Source organism: Heteronotia binoei, chromosome 21 (assembly GCF_032191835.1).
Source record: "Heteronotia binoei isolate CCM8104 ecotype False Entrance Well chromosome 21, APGP_CSIRO_Hbin_v1, whole genome shotgun sequence".
In the NCBI taxonomy this organism is placed as follows: Eukaryota; Metazoa; Chordata; class Lepidosauria; order Squamata; family Gekkonidae; genus Heteronotia; species Heteronotia binoei.
Genome location: NC_083243.1, coordinates 92719463 through 92734432, shown reverse-complemented (window position 1 = coordinate 92734432; position 14970 = coordinate 92719463).

Sequence of the window (14970 nt, the reverse complement as noted above, 5' to 3'; positions counted from 1 at the left end):
CTTTCCAACACCCTTGAAAGAGGCTATGGTCCACCCCCTCCTGAAAAAAAGTACAGCAGACCTGGCCGAATTGGCAAATTACCGACTGGTCTCCAATTTACCATTTCTTGGTAAAATTATTGAGAGAGCAGTGGCGTTGCAGTTGCAGGGTTTTCTGGATGATGCTTCCATCCTAGACCCTTGCCAGTCTGGCTTTCGCCCAGGTCATGGGACGGAGACAGTGATGGTCACCTTGGTAGATGACCTCCAGCGGCATCTGGACCGAGGCGGCGTGGCGGTGCTGATGCTATTAGATCTGTCAGCTGCATTCAATATGGTCAACCATCAGCTACTGACTCGCCATCTCGCCGACATAGGGGTTAAGGGGCTGGCCCTACAATGGCTTTCCTCCTTCCTCAAGGGACGGGGACAAAAAGTGGCAATTGGGGGTGAGCTGTCCCAGAGGCACACACTAGGTTGTGGGGTGCCGCAGGGAGCAGTTCTCTCCCCGATGTTATTTAACATCTATATGCGCCCCCTTGCCCAGATTGCCCGGAGGTATGGGCTTGGGTGTCATCAATATGCAGATGACACCCAGCTCTATCTGCTAATAGACGGCCGGCCTGACTGCGTTCCAGGGAACCTGGACCTGGCATTGCAGGCCATGGCAACCTGGCTTAGGCTGAGTGGGCTGAAGCTGAACCCGACGAAGACAGAGGTCCTTTGCGTGGGCCGCGGCGCCCTAGGTAGAGAAATACCTCTCCCAGTTTTTGATGGTGTGCCACTGAAAGCGGCGCACCGGGTCAAGAGCTTGGGAGTTTTACTGGAGCCTTCATTATCAATGGAGACCCAGATAGCAGCCACTGCCAAGTCAGCGTTTTTTCATCTGAAGCAGGCAAGGCAGTTGGCTCCCTTCCTGGAGCGCCGGGACCTAGCAACAGTGATCCATGCAACGGTCACCTCAAGATTGGATTACTGTAATGCCATCTACATGGGGCTGCCTTTGTGCCGAACCCAGAGGTTGCAGCTGGTGCAGAACGCGGCAGCTAGGCTGGTATTGGGGCTCCCAAAGTGGGAGCACATACAGTCGGGGCTACGTGGACTGCACTGGTTGCCGGTTACCTACCAGCCCTAGCTTTTGGCCCATAGGATTATTTACATCTGTGTCTTAGCCCAGTTATGGAGCCACATGTAGCATGTTTTTATGTCATTGTCTTGGTATTTTTAATTAATTTTATCTGATGTTTTAACCTATAATAATATATGACATCTTTTGATTGTAATTTTTATATGTTGTTAACTGCCCTGAGCTCATGCTTGGTGAGGGTAGATTTTGAATTGAAAATAAAAATAAATAAATGGTCCTTCTCTCAGAATATAGACACTGTTTTGCCAGAACAGAACAAGACCAAGACATTTCATTTATCATTCTGTTTCCAGCAGCTGCCAGCCAGAGAGTGCTCAGGCAGGGCACAAAAGAGGCAGCCTTCCCTTGTTATTTATACCCACTGACCCCTGCAACATGAGACCAAGATAAAGTAAGTAGCATAAGTGCCCAAAGCACCTTCATAAATGAAAATGGAAAAGCTATTCCAATGAAGACTTCCCTCCCTGAATATTTAATATAATCTCTCAACATTTAAATAATGCCTTCAACAAGCCAGCTAATATTGACATTACAACATTGGCTGTCACTTCTCAATTTCCTTAAAATGCTTACAGGGCATTAATAAGCAGTAAACCAACAGTACACTGTGTTGAGCCAATAGGGGTGAAATCACCTCCAGACTCCCAGAGGCTTTATTTCATTAGGAATTTGGAACAAATATCCCTAGGATTTCTCCTGACTTCCCATCAATTGTAAGTCAGTTTGTAATGCAACTGTGTCATCATATGAAGAGAACATTTTAACCTTGGATATATCCTCAAGGAAGCAAAATGGATACCAAGTAATGAGAAGATTATTTTGAAACAAATTATCTATTGAAGGTCTGGGCTATACATGCATGTGGAAGGATAAGGTGAAAGAGTGCATCTTATTCTACTGGTAAGGAAAAAGACTGTAGCCCTTTAGACGTCAAGAGGGGTTACATTTTTACAAATGTCCCTCTATTAATAATTGCTTCTAAGTGGAAAAGTAGCACGTGATTAACCCCACCTATCTGCTTGGGTCAGGGCCTGTGCTATACCATGCTACCCATTAGTGGTGGTCCAATCAACACGGGCGGGACCTTCACAGGTAACTCATTGAGGGGTCAGCTCCCTGTTTGTGATGAGAGATCAAATTAAACAGCATTTTCTTTAGTACAGTACAGTACAGTATAGCCGGTTTGGTGTAGTGGTTAAGTGTGCCGACTGGGAGAACTGGGTTTGATTCTCCATTCCTCCACTTACAGCTGCTGGAATAGCCTTGGGTTAGCCATAGCTATCACAGGAATTGTCCTTGAAAGGGCAGCTGCTGTGAGAGCTCTCTCAGCCTCACCCACCTCACAGGGTGTCTGTTGTGGGGGGAGAAGATATGAGATTGTAAGCCGCTCTGAGTCTTTGATTCAGAGAGAAGAGTGGGGTATAAATCTGCAGTCGTCTTCTTCTTTTACCTTAGCCTAAAATCTGAATCCTAAATCAGATGATGATGACAATGACAATGCCATCAATGCTCACAATGATTTAGAGAAAAAGATGCTAGTTCTCCAGCTCAGAAAGCTTACAACCTATCAGTTGAAATATGGCTCTTTTCAATACTTCTAAGGATCTGTTTATGTTGACAATACTCAATAAATGGTTTTCATTTTCAGCCTTTAAAATTTAAAGTTTGACCATCACTACAGTAGAAAAGAAGACCTCCAACTGGAGAACAATGTCAATATTACCCTTTAGTCTTATCTTCACTGGTGAAGCTTATTTTCTATTTCCATTGGTCCATCTTAACAAAAGGATAGAAAAGGAAAACTTATCACAAAACCAGTAGCCACCCATCAAAAGGCTATTGGATAACATGAAGCCATCTCATACTGAGTCACACTATTGTTATATCTCAGTCAATATGGTCTACTCTGACTGGCATCGCTCTCCATATGTTCTCAGATAGAAGTCTTTCACATCACCTACTTGCTGATCTTTTCCAAAACCTGAAGATGCCACAGACTGAATATGGGACCTTCTGCATGCAAAAAAGATATTCTACCACTGAACCAAGGCCTCATTCCTAGCACTGGGTGAACCAACACAGACCAAAATCACTATTCAAAGAAGCATTTCCAGCAAATACAGTATATAAATAATTTATCCCATATACCATCCTTCATTCCTAACTCATCTCATTTCCCTTGTTCCAAATATCGAGCCTTGATATTTTTCCCCTTGTTTTACTGATGGAGAGAAAATAATTGTTCCTTTTAATAAAGGGAACCAATGGGCTTTTGCCTCTAATAGAATTAATTAGACATTGATATGCTCAGGACAATTATTCCCTATTAATTCCATGAAGTATCTTTTAAGGTCCTGTATAGATTTAGTCCCTTTCCTGGTATTGGCATAACTGATGTATCTTCAAGGCCTTAATGATTTCAAAAGTGCTTACCCTCAGAATAGTTAAATAACCATTCTATGGCAATAAGAATATGGGTCAGCACAATGAATAAAACATCCTTTGGCTCCGATAATGTTGCTGACTTTTAAGGTATTGATGATGAATGAGCAAAGGAAAAAACTACTTACAGTAAATTCAAATGGCAGTAGGAACATAGTTTACCTGAAAGATGAAAAAATGGCTGAGATTTCATGTCTATAACTTAGAGCTTTGGAGCATATGCTCGGCTGTATTACATGAGCACCCCAGTCCAGGGCTGACTTCTCTGATTCATGGAGAAAGCCTACCTGGAACTTGCTCAATCATTTCAAAGAAAGACAATAATTTCTATGCTTATCTGGCTTGCATTCCTTCAGTGAAATGAATGAAGAATCCTACATGTACAAAAGATCTGTGTGCACACCTGACAAACACATAGACCTCTGAATGTCTTTTCTATCTGTTTGCCCCCACTGATGAGAAAGCAGCTTGGGGATGATTGTAAGTTGAACAGTAACAAATGATGCACTCCTACTTAACCATAAAGTGGTATGACATAGGCAGCTTATTATTGTTATTGTAGTTTTTCTCATCTACCATCAGGAAAATAAGAAGAGGCTGTTTGAAATGGTTTAACTATTAGACACCATCTCTTGCATTCAAAATATGTTTCAAAATTCTTCATTGGCTTTGAAGAAAAAATGTTTTCCTTGTCTCTGGAAGAATCCATAGCACCTCTTTATGAGGTGAGGGTCTCATTTCAAATTTCACAGAGGAGAAAGAAAAGATTTTAGCGGTGTGCACACAAGAGTCTCAAGTCTGAGTCCTATGAACATACCAAGTACACTCAGAAGAGTCAGTTCTGCCCATGTTCCTCTTCCACCATCTCTGTTAGATTCTTTTTTTCCCTTGTGCAAACTGAACTTCTATTTCTAATTTTGGTTCTATTTTATGTTTTGTTGCACTGATTCCCCTTCACCATAAAATATGTGCACTGTGCAGTATTGTGTATGCCTAAATCAGCATTATATGTATAAACATTCCATATATACCCATCTCCTCCCATATATGACCAGGAGGTCATTACGTTTGTCCCCCCAACATCTGTTGGTCCTCCCCGGCCCAAGAGATGTCCACCTCGCCTCAACTAGGGCTGGGACTTTTTCAGTCCTGGCCCCGACCTGGTGGAATCAGCTCCCTACAGAGATCTGGGCCCTACCTGGCTTATAAGCCTTCTGTAAGGCCTGTAAAATGGAGCTGTTCCGCCAGGCTTTTAGTTAAGGCTGTGGGCATCTATTCTTGATCTAGTTGGCCTCCCCTGCCAGCACTGTCACCTATGCTATAAAATGGAATAATATCTGCTATCTCTATGGGATAACATCTTATCATGATGTGAGATGGCCAGGCTGGGCAATATGCGACGATGTGGAAAATTTCCTGAGTGCTGTTGAGTTGTTTGTTTATAAAATGTTTTTATTGTATTTTATTGTTTTATTGTATGTTGTACTCTGCCTTGAGCCCTACGGAAATGGGTGGAATAGAAATATACTAAAATAAATATATTAATATTATACAAATTGCATATAAAACCCATACAGTGAGTGTATACAAAAGCAATGAATCTACAAAAACAACAGCAACGCCCCCCCCCCAAACAGGATCAAAACGATGAACAAAAATATAAGCAGATATTAAAAAGAAACCCAGTAAAGAACATTGTTTATCCCTAGGGATGAGTCAGTGAGTGGTCCTGCAAATCAGATGCAGATGCTCCTGAATAAGAATCACATTTTGTTTGAAACATGGAAGTGGGCCAGTCTTCCTTCCCACTCCTACACCTTTGATTTGCATTGCACAGGCACTATGTATTATTTATTTGGAAAATATATTTTCCACCTCTTCAAAGACCTGTTCAAGATAGATCTCAAAGTAAAAACATCACAATAATAAAATCACAAAAAACTACAAACATAAAAATGATTGGTATTAAAGCAAGTCACAAAACAAGCCATAAAGGGGCCCTCCAGAGGCATACAAACCAGTATGAAAAAATATTGCCCCCCAAAGTTGGAATAAACGGGCCACTTTATTAAACATAACCTTATTATAACTTGCACAGCAAGGGCTACCTGAAGCTGGACAAGCCCCGGGGTCGTCACATGACCCTTCCCTGTCCAGATGTGGGTGAGCCACCCTGCCCCTGGCATGAGCCACAGATGTGGCTCATGGCAGGCTGGCCAGGCCAGATAATCCTACCCCACACTGGCCTCATCACCCAGGAAGAGCCAATTTTGTGGGGAGGCATCGCATGATCGGCATTATGCAACATTGATCTATGGAGCCCATCTGCCGCTCCTGCTGATCACTTGCACTCAACTGGTGCTGTGCCCTGGGTGCTCACCTGGGCTTCCGTAACTCCTTGCTCATTCTGCCAATGCCAAGCCTCTGCTTAGGCATTAGCGCCCACCGGGCGGCCCAGAGCTGCCCGAAGTCCTTGCCATACGTCATTTAGAAAGGCCCAGTTACCCGACTCTGACAGATGAACTCCGTCAGGTTTATACAGCGCAACACAGTTGGCCCGAATGGCCGGGTGGGCCATTCTTAGGCACCTGGGCCTTCTTAGGCACCACCCCAAGGAGAGATACCTTCAGGTTGGGCACCGGAGGGGACTCAAAGGGGCCAATCACCCGTCCCTCCCTGCATTCCTTGGCAATTTTTTCCCGAACCACCTGCTCCATTCCCATCACAGAACGAAGACTGGATGCCATGCAAAGTGCCCAAGTGCCCTGATATGGAATCCGAAACCCATAGGTGAAGCCCTCTAACAAATAGATTCCATTGGCCATTACAGGGTACCCCTCCAATAACCGCCTAAGTACTTTCAGACGAATGGGGCTGGGACCCTTTTCCAGGCTGTGGGAGGTTACCCCCAGCCCCCATCCGCTTGGCACCGCCTTTTGGCTTGACTTTGCTGCAAGAGGAAAAAGCATGTGACCCCCCGCAAAGTGGGCATTCATGCTTAAATTTGCAGGCTTTACGCGAGCACACACCCTGGGATGTAAATTCCCAGCATAGTATTTGGGGTTGAACCGACTGGCCCGCTACCACGCGGGCTCCTGATGTGCTCTACAGTTTCTGGGCCAGATGGCCACTATCGGCCCAATCACCAGCGTTGGGTTTAGCTGGGGACATCAGCTGAAGCCACAACTGCTGTTTATCTGGTTCCATCGAAGAGACGGGTTAATCGCTACCCTCATTCGAAAGGCCTCATCATATTGCAACCAGGCCGCCCTGACGAAGTTGATATATGCCCAGTAAATGATGTCACAGTACTGAAACAAAGGCACTGCCCGGAAAGGCTGCACCTGGGCAATAACACCAGCGTAGATCAGGAAACCTGGCAGCCAGTTGGCCCAGGTCCTGTCCACCTTCCTGCGTTTTAATTTCTCCTTCTCTTTTTCGTCAAGGTCCTCCTTCTCCAGCTCCCTGTATAGCAGACTGAATACGTCCACATACTCGCCCCGCAAAATCTTTTCCTGGGTAGCCGGGGTCAAGTTATCACCTAATGGCATTGCTGCATCACCAAAGGCAGTGACCCATATGGATTGGGCAAATAGCCGCATGTATTCCACTGAGAGGTGGGCCACCTTGTTTGTTGTGGCATCAGCATCTGTCCTCCCCAAGGGAGCACGCCAGGCGATACCTGCACTGGCACGCCCTGTGAAGGTGTTGCCGCCGTAACCCCTACTTGTGACTGGACAACCCCCCCCCCCCAAGCCACCCTGACTTGGACTCTGATGGGAAGGCCCAGCCATTGCCCATGATGGTCCTGGATATCCGGGGTATGCCCATGGTGCTCCCTGCCCCAAAAGGGATGAATAAACACCAGCAGGACCTGATGCCATTGGTGGTGAAGGGTAACCCCAAGGGCCCCGTGGCCAGGTCTGCACCTGTTGTGACTGCAGGTACTTACCTTCACTCATTGACAGTGTAACCACTACTGCCACTGATGCTGACTGTGCCAGCCGCTCCTGCTTGACGACCACCTCCTGGACCTCTACCCCTCCATCTGACTCCAATTCCACATCTGGCTCCATTTCCTGGGTCTGTTCTGCTGCCCGCTTCTTACCAACACTGCCTTCCTGCAATGCAGAGAGCCGTGCCAGTACCTCCCGTTCAAATGACGGTGTTCCGGACCGCCCAGAGGCTCTGCAGTGCCCGGTACAAACCAAAGACGCCCCAGCTGAACCCCTTTCCTGCTCCAGGGCCCCCAGCCAATCAATAATCGCCTGCCACATCTGGCTTGTATCGTCCGCCTCTTCATTAGGGGTGGCTGGCTGCACCCTCTTCCTGGTTGGCCTGACGGGTTGTTTACCCTTGGGGCTTCCCTGCCCTTTCTTTGGTCCCATTTGAATAATGGGGAGGATGAAGGCAGACAGGCCCAGGAATGTCCAACCCCCTTTACAACTCAGTGCCCACGCACTGTAAAAGAACCTCCAACTTCATGGTGCCGAACCACCATCGCTTGCCTGCCACCTCGTCCCTTGCACTCTTGGCCTGGCTGCACGGACGTGCCACTGCCATTGCCGAGAGCCACGAAGAACTGTGCAGCTTGGAGCAGGGCCGGGACTATTATAGCCCCGACGCTCCGCCCCTCTCTGAAGCCCCAGATGCCCGAGAAGCCAGCACAGCCTCCTCCTCCGACAGGGAGATAAATGCAGCTCCCCTGCCTATGGTCACTGTCACGACGCGGCCAGAGAGTGGCCGAATTCTGCAGTTTAAAATGGTATCCATCAGACTAGAAGTAGACCATAAAAACAACCACTAGAAATGGAATTCTGCAGCTAAAAGCTTGGGTACGTAGAAATATTTTGACCTGGTGACTAAATAACAGTAAGGTAGGTCTCAAGGAGGATGGTCCAAAGGTGAGGCACTATCTGTGAAAAGCTTTTTCTCTGGTTGCCAAACACCTCACCTCTTTATATGCAGGCACAGAAAAGAGCAGTTTGGAAAAGGTTCTTCACTGGTGTGCTGGACAGCACAAGAGGAGACACTCCTTCAGCTATCCCAATCTATGTAGGACCTTAAAGAAAGAACAGTATATAGAATTGCATGTTGTCACATCTCAGATACATGTTAATATTCAGACTTCAGAAATATTCTGGGTAATGCCTGACAACATTCATAGACCCAGCATGTGTTCTGAACTGCTATTTTATAGACGTTCTCTTCTTCTGTACCTCTCTGAAAACTCGAGGTAAGCGAAAGATGTGAGCCATATATTTTCCTTCAGGGAACTAACAGAATAAAGGGCTGCAATAAATGACTGGCCTAGAATGAAGTAAATTTATATTTGTGTATTTCACTATTTATAGGCAAGAGCTGTCAGTCCTTCTACATCAGAACATTTGAGCTCCAGCTGGAGTCCAAAAGCCATTTCCCATAAGAATGTTTATTGGCACATTATATGTTTCCAGGCTTCAAAGTCTTCTGACCTGTTCACTATCAAGGACAGGGACACAAAACTTGAGGAAAAACTAGCACTGGGGCAATGACAGACATACAAAGCTGTTTTCTACAGCCAAACCTAGCTTGGTGTCTACTCTTGATGTTAGTGGCTCTGCAAAGCTTCACATAACTCCTGGCTCACAAGGTTCTCTTTAACTGAAGATGGTGGTCATTGACCCGGAACTTAGTGCTCTGTCTGCATCCAGCACCAGTTAATGAGCTGTGACCTATCTCAAATACATACATGAATCTGTTAGTATATTTCTTTCTAGGACCTTGATTATTTTTGTATTGGAATAAGGAATTTCAAAACCCTCTGAAAAGTACAGAAGAAAAAAGAAAACATCATGTTCTGTGCTTTACCTTCTCCCAAGGGGGTGGAGGATCAAGGCTATGCCAAGTTTCCTTTAACAGACAGAGCTCTGGAGAGTTATGGGGCACAGTGCATCAAAGATTTGATTTTCAACCAATTTAAGTTCCTTAATTCAACCCTGTAAATAATCTGTTTATTTATCAGTCTAATAGTTTAATCATTTTAATTAATAAATTACCTTTCAGTAAAGTTTCTTGTAGCAGTTACCAATAAAAGCCAGTATTAAAAACACAACAATGATACACAATAAAACAGTAGTTTAAAATCTCATAAACACAATTTAACAACAGTAAAAAGAAATAGGGCATGAATTCATTCCCAAGCTTTTAAAAGCTAAAAATAGCAGCTAAACCAGAAGGACAAACACCATCTAGAATAAGTCTTCTGAAAGCCTACAGGCAATTTGCCAGGTGAGCTTCTCCAGCCAGTGGAATCTATAATAGTGATGAATTGAGAAAATTTTCTATCTTATTGTAATCATTGCACATTTTATTTCTGAGACATTCACAAAAGCAGTTCCTAAGATGATATTAAAATATTAGGAGGAAAACAGAGTGAGGCTATCCTAGAAGTAGTCAGTACCCAGACCATATAGGGTCTTGAGGGTCAGACAAGCACCATGAAGTCTGGAAATCAACTTTCACCAGTGCTGCTCTTATAAGACCACAGAAACATAGTCTGTTCAACCAGCATGGGTCAGTAGACAGTCACTGTGTGCCATGAACCAGCTGTAATTAATGAGCAGTCCTGAAAGGTCACTGCCATATAAGAACATAAGAGAAGCCATGTTAGATCAGGCCAATGGCCCATCCAGTCCAACATTCTGTGTCACACAGTGGCCAAATATATATCTATTTATTTATATTAAGATTTATACCCCGCCCTTCTCACCTAAGTGTCTCAGGGCGGCTTACAACATAATAATTCAAACAACTTTAGTTTAAAACATTTAAAAATACAATTAAACCATAAATTAATAAAAACAAGATAGAATAAAACCGGCGGCCTATAGATACATTTTGTTCCATCCAAGATATTTTACATTGTCAGTTAATGTCATAGGCCTGCCGGAAGAGGACTGTCTTACAGGCCCTGCGGAATTGCCCTAGATCCCGCAGGGCCCGCACCTCTTCCGGCAGCTGGTTCCACCAATAAGGTGCCGTTATTGAGAAGGCCCGATCCCTGGTGGATTTTAGACGGGCCTCCTTTGGCCCGAGGACTACCAACAGGTTTTGTGAACCTGAGCGTATATATATATATATATATATATATATATATATATATATATATATATATATATATATATATATATATATATATGTATACACACACACACACTGTGGCTAATAGCCACTGATGGACCTCTGCTCCATAATTTTATCTAACCTCCTCTTGAAGGTGGCTATGCTTGTGGCCGCCACCACCTCCTGTGGCAGTGAATTCCACATGTTAATCACCCTTTGGGTGAAGAAGTACTTTCTTTTATCCGTTTTAACCTTTCTGCTCAACAATTTCATGGAATGCCCACGAGTTCTTGTATTGTGAGAAAGGGAGAAAAGTATTTCTTTCTCTACTTTCTCCATCCCATGCATTATCTTGTAAACCTCTATCATGTCACCCCGCAGTCGACGTTTCTCCAAGCTAAAGAGCCCTAAGCGTTTCAACCTTTCTTCATAGGGAAAGCGTTCCAGCCCTTTAATCATTCTAGTTGCCCTTTTCTGGACTTTCTCCAATGCTATAATATCCTTTTTGAGGTGCGGCGACCAGAACTGCACACAGTACTCCAAATGAGACCGTACCATCGATTTATACAGGGGCATTATGATACTGGCTGATTTGTTTTCAATTCCCTTCCTAATAATTCCCAGCATGGCGTTGGCCTTTTTTATTGCAAACGCACACTGTCTTGACATTTTCAGTGAGTTATCTACCACGACCCCAAGATCTTTCTCATGGTCAGTCTCTGCCAGTTCACACCCCATCAACTTGTATTTGTAGCTGGGATTCTTGGCCCCAATGTGCATTACTTTGCACTTGGCCACATTGAACCGCATCTGCCACGTTGACGCCCACTCACCCAGCCTCAACAGATCCCTTTGGAGTTCCTCACAATCCTCTCTGGTTCTCACCACCCTGAACAATTTTGTGTCATCCGCAAACTTGGCCACTTCACTGCTCACTCCCAACTCTAAATCATTTATGAACAAGTTAAAGAGCATGGGACCCAGTACCGAGCCCTGCGGCACCCCACTGCTTACCATCCTCCACTGCGAAGACTGCCCATTTATACTCACTCTCTGCTTCCTATTACTCAGCCAGTTTTTGATCTACAAGAGGACCTGTCCTTTTACTCCATGACTCTCAAGCTTTCTAAGGAGCCTTTGATGAGGAACTTTATCAAAAGCTTTCTGGAGGTCAAGGTAAACAACATCTATCGGGTCTCCTTTGTCCACATGTTTGTTCACCCCCTCAAAGAAATGTAGCAGGTTAGTGAGGCATGATCTTCCCCTACAGAACCCATGCTGAGTCTTCCTCAATAACTCGTGTTCATCAATGTGCCTACTCATTCTGTCCTTGATAATGGTTTCTACCAACTTCCCCGGTATTGAAGTCAGACTGACTGGCCTGTAATTTCCTGGATCTCCTCTGGAACCCTTTTTAAAGATGGGGGTGACATTTGCTACCTTCCAGTCCTCAGGAACGGAGGCAGATTTCAATGAAAGATTACAGATTTTTGTTAGAAGATCCACAAGTTCAACTTTGATTTCTTTCAGAACTCTCGGATGTATGCCATCCGGACTCGGTGACTTATTAGTTTTTAATTTGTCTATTAGTTGTAGGACCTCCTCTTTTGTCACATGACAATATAGATCACATGACATATAGATCACATGACAATAATCTATCCTCACAGAATATCGGAGAGCCCTCAAACTACTCTTCAGGGACAGTGTGTCTCCCCCTACCCCGAATAGGCACCCAACTATTCAGTAACATTAATATATCTTTTATTTGGATGTAGGTTTAGTTTATTGCCTTTATTAACCTCTGTACTGACTCTAGACATCAATTCAAGGATTCCTCTGTGAGCAGAACTTGAAAAGACTGTGAAAATTATGGGTGGTTTCCACTGCACCTATTGCAAGTACGGCAAAACCTGCACAAGTTTTTTGTGCATCTCCCAGCACTGCTGAACTCCCAACAAAACAATGATAGATGAACTACTTGTGTAGGGCCACTAGGTATGTAGAACTCAGCTGCCCCTTTTGCAATGAGGTGCCCACTGTCAGAGAAATGCCCTGTTAAAGACCTGGTAGGGCCTAAACATTGGGACCAGAACTCCTAATTCTCTTTGTTCCAAGCCAATTCCAGGTCTAAAGCAGCTCTCATCCTGAAGGTCTTGTCATATTGCAACCAAGCAGAATCTATATACTCTGCATAAGCCCTATGGGTGTATTTTATCATGGCTGGGGGCTTCTCTTGTTGTACCTGTATAACTATTGTCATACATATTATATATGCCATCAACCAATTATCCCAGGACCTGTTGGCTAGCTTCTTCTCTATCTTTCCCCTTTCCTTCTTATCATCCTTGCCTTCTTCTCTAACCTCTGGTTCTCTGAACAAGGAGATCAGATCAACATATTCTCCTCACAAAATTTTCTTCTTAGTTGCTGACAGGAGATGATTGCCTGGAGGTAAATACTATTCATCATATGGTTAGTGCTTTAAGGTGACAAACTGATGCCCCAGCCACCTCAATAGGCTGGCTAATAACCCTTGAGTGCCTAACTGGGGCATGCCAGGGGCCAGCATCTGCAATAAACTATTGAGGGTATCCCTGCTGGGTTGCTTGGTTGTATTAGGCTGATAACAAGGCCACAAATTCTGACTCCGTGAAGAGCTGCCCCATGGCCTAGCCACCCATTCAGCTCCTGCTCTAACTGACCCCTTGTTTCCTCAGTCTGCATTATATGATGGTTCCTCAGTTGCATTCCACTCACCAGCCCCTTGTGTTAGCCCTGGACCCCCTCTCCCACCATTGTGGACTATGGTTCTCTGGCTCTGATGCCAGGCTCATATGGACTTGCTGTTATAATGGACTATGATCACTTGGATTCATATACCTATGGACATTCTTACTTGACAGTCTTACTGGACTTTAAAGATTCAGCCTCTGTGCCAGCCCCAATATGAACATGTACCCTGTACAGACTATGCAGCAGTGTTTCCAGCTGGGTCCCAGACAGCTGCCTGCCCATGCCTGCTATTGTGTGACTGTTTGCGCCTGTCCTGCAAAGAGGACTCCAGACTATGCTTCCCAGATGAACAGCTCAGCCCTACAGACAGCAACTGCACTCCTGTCATCCAGAAGAAAGCGCCAGAAGCAGCCCTGACAGAGGCCATGTTTCTGAGGCATCCCAAAAAGACAACTTCAGCTCCTGCAAACCACCATACAAAGGAGATGTATAGACCCCATACTACATTCCAGAGACCAGGCATCAACAATAGACTTGCTGCAACATCTTCACGTCCAACAAAAAATTCTTCCTGCTGACCATCAAGGCAAGTGTCTTACACAATAGAACATCATGGAAGATGATCACTTGTCAACTACTTCAGGGGTGACCAACGGTAGCTCTCCAGATGCTTTTTGCCTACAACTCCCATCAGCCCCAGCCAGCATGGCCAATGACTGGGGCTGATGGGAGCTGTAAGCAAAAAACATCTGGAGAGCTCCGTTGGCCATCCCTGAACTGCTTCATCCTGTCACGTAGACCTCCTTCATTGTTTCAGCTAGGGTGTCACAATAGGTAGATTGACCACTTATATTTCTCTGTTTTAAGGATTGTTTGCACTAGGTAAAACCATCATCACCTATTAATCCTTTTGTCAAAATCCTGGGAGCCATCTCCGGGGTGATGTCAGTTACCACATGACACCGCCTCAGGATATGAATTTGGCTATAAGAAGGACAGTTTTTTGCCAGTTCAGGGAATCTCTGATGGTACCCCTACTTTTGCTGTCCAAGCCACTCCCCAGTTACCTGATCAGTACTGGGCCCATTACTGCAAGATACGCTGGTTATTTCTTGCTTCCCCTTCCCTTATTGTCCTTCTGCATCGTCGAGAGGTAAAGTATTACTCTGTATGTTTTTCCCTTATATGTTTCCATATCCAATTCCCCCTCTATTTTCCTAGGACTGTGTGATTGTTGTATGATTTATTTTTCTTGTGTGCTTGAAAATTTTTCTTAATAACCCATTTTTAGTTTACAAATCTCGTTATTTGAGAGGACTCCTGGGTGGATTGACTCCTGTATACACAGGTTATTGACCCGCTTAGTTTGCCATCTTTGTCCACCTAAATAATTTCCCCATACTTCATTTGAAGGAAGTTTGGCTAACACTTGATACATCTCGCTTGCCCCAGCCACGTGGCCCATTTAGCCACCTATCTCCAAGGCTTCCATCTCCACAGTAATCACTTCCACAAAACAAGCTCACAATAAAAAGTTCTGACTGTCCATGACCAAAACCTTA